Source organism: Bison bison, unplaced genomic scaffold (genome assembly GCF_000754665.1).
Source record: "Bison bison bison isolate TAMUID 2011002044 unplaced genomic scaffold, Bison_UMD1.0 scf7180017864270, whole genome shotgun sequence".
In the NCBI taxonomy this organism is placed as follows: domain Eukaryota; kingdom Metazoa; phylum Chordata; class Mammalia; order Artiodactyla; family Bovidae; genus Bison; species Bison bison.
Window position 1 is genome coordinate 5,416,162 of NW_011494842.1, and position 3,124 is coordinate 5,419,285.

Here is a 3,124-nt window from a genome sequence, read left to right on the forward strand (position 1 = left end):
CAGATCTAGTCCCTTAAATCTATTTCTCACTTCCACTGTATAGTCATAAGGGATTTGATTTAGGTCATAGCTGAATGGTCTAGTGGTTTTCCCCACTTTCTTCAATTTAAGTCTGAACTTGGCAATAAGGAGTTCATGATCTGAGCCACAGTCTGCTCGTGGTCTTGTTTTTGCTGACTGTATAGAGCTTCTCCATCTTTGGCTGCAAAGGATATAGTCAATCTGATTTTGGTGTTGACCATCTGGTGATGTCCATATGTAGAGTCTTCTCTTAACCTAGACAGCATATTAAAAAGCAGACATTACTTTGCAGACAAAGGTCTGTCTAGTCAAAGCTATGGTTTTTCCATGTCATGTATGGATGTAAGAGATAGACCATAAAGAAGGCTGAGCACTGAAGAATTGATGCTTTTGAACTTTGATGTTGAAGAAGACTCTTGAGAGTCCCTGGGACTGCAAGGAGATCAAACCAGTCAATCCTAGAGGAAATCAACACTGAATATTCATTGGGAGGACTGATGCTGAAGCTTCAATATTTTGGCCACCTGATGCGAAGTGCCAACTCAAAAAAGACCCTGATGCTGGGAAAGATTAAAGGCAGGAGGAGAAGGGGACGACAGAGGATGAGATGGTTGGGTGGCATCACTGACTCAATGGACATGGGTTTGAGTAAACTCCGGGAGATAGTGAAGGACAGGGAAGCCTGGTGAGCTGCAGTCCTTGGGGTCACAGAGAGTCGGACACGACTGAGTGACTGAACAACAACAGTGTGTTTATGTCAATTCCAGTCTTCCAACTTAGCCCTCCTCCTGTCCTTTCCCTCTTGGTAACCACAAGTTTGTTCTCTATATCTGTGACTTTATAACTACTTCATAATCGTATTTTTTAATCTTAGTTTGAAAATCATCCTGGGTGTTGCCTTAGAGTCCTGAACATTCCACCCTCTGCTTATGTTGCTGTTGTTCAGTCGCTCAGTCGTGTCCGACTCTTTGCGACCCCATGGACTGCAGCACGCCAGGCCTCCCTCCCTGTTTATCACCAACTCCCAGAGCGTGCTCAAACTCATGTCCATTGAGTCAGTGATGCCATCCAACCATCTCCTCCTGCCTTCAATCTTTCCCAGCATTACGGTCTTTTCCAATGAGTCAGGTCTTCTCATCAGGTGGCCAAAGGATTGGAGCTCAGCTTCAGCATCAGTCCTTCTAATGAATATTCAGGGTTGATTTCCTTTAGGATTGACTGGTTTGATCTCCTTACTCTCCAAGGGACTCTCAAGAGTCTTCTCCAGCACCACAGTTCAAAAGCATCAATTCTTCAGCATTCTGACTTTCTGTTTGACCAAGAATTCCTTCTAATGTGCTATCATCAGAGCACAGTCATAAAGTTGTGAGTCAACTCAGGATTTTAAGCATCAAATCAGGTTTGAAATTTGCCCTCTTGGGGGTAGAAAATTATCACAAGGGAACATGGAAGATAAATTATTAAATGCTTCTTTTCCTTTCCCTTTTTTATTGGGCAACTATAGGAAATTAAACCTGTGGATGAGGGAAGGAAAGATTGGGAATTTGGGATTTGCAGATGTAAAGTATTACATACAGGATGGATAAAAAGCAAAGTCCTAACTTACAGCACAAAGGAACTACATTCAACATCCTATGATACAGCATGATGGAAAAGATAGTTTAAAAAAAAATGTCTCAAAAAAAAAAAAAGAATGTCTCTATGTGTATAATTAAGTCACTCTGCTGTATAGCAGAAATTGACACAATATTGTAAATCAAGTGTACTGCAATTAAAATAAAATTTTAAAAATAAATGAACATAAAACTTAAAAAAAGACAAAACTGTGGGATACTTGTAATTTTTATGAGAAATAGTCTAAGATTTTTGAGAGAAAAGGCAAAATTATCCATTGCCAAGAATCTGATTTTACATGGTCTTTAGAGAATATTCAGTAGGCTACCATCGCCCCCTAGTGGCCAATGGTGGAATTTAAACTTGGAACAAGAAACCAAGGGATTTGTCCACAATTTGTTGGAGTAATCCTACATTCACAATGGAAAGGTTAGACGTATAAAAGTTAGAATAAATATAACCAAATGTAGAGGCTTTGGCAGCACCAGCACTTCTGTGGTTTGGCTGTGCCTTTGACAGCCCCCAGGGAAATATGCTAATCATTGCTCTTTCCAATATTTATACTTTTTTAATCAATTTTTTTTTTTTTTGGCAGCATGATATGTGGGAATCTTAGTTTCCTGACCAGGGATTGAACCTGCACTCCCTGCATTTGGAAGCATCTTAACCACTAGATCGCCAGGGAAGTCTCTATTTATATTTTTAAATAATTGCATATAAAGAAACATACCAACAGAAGCCAACCCTTCAAAATCAACTTTGGAAAGAAGAAGGTCTATGTAAGCAGAGTCCTCGTATCCATAAAGCGAGTGGAATCGTCAGCAGCACTGCCCAGTAGAGCTTTCCTGATGGGAGTGTTTGCATCTGAGCTGCCCGGCAGGGTCCTGCCAGCCACTACTCCTGAGTACCGAAAATGCCAGTGGCTGGTGCGACAAGTGGGTTCAATTTTTCATTTAATTCTAAATTAGTCAAATTTAATTATTATAGCCACATGTGACTAGTGACTATCATATTGGATGGGCAGAGTTGAGTTTACAATCATTCTCTAAAAAAAACATAGGCCCTCTTGGAATTCCATGGTGGTCCAGTGGTTAGGACTTGACACTTTCACTGCTGAGGCTGTGTCTTCAACCCCCAGTCAGGGAACTAAGATCCCACACAGCACAGCCAAAAAATATAAATAAAACAAATAAATGAGGGCCTTCTCTTGTAGCCTTTAATGGAAGCAGGACCATCTGTAAGATAAGTTGCTAGAAAACTGAAAAATGAAAAAGCATTTGAGTAAGCACAGGGAAGGTAGAGATAAAGTCTTCTCTGGTCACTGGATCATTAGATATGGGGAGAGCAAAATCTCAAAAACCGAAGAGGCCCACTAGCAACTTCATATGTTTACAAAAGAGATGAAGGACAGTCCAGTTCTGGCAGATACAGAAGCTACAGCCATAGAAGGAGTCTTGGCAAACCCTCATGTAGTTGGGGAATGCTGGGA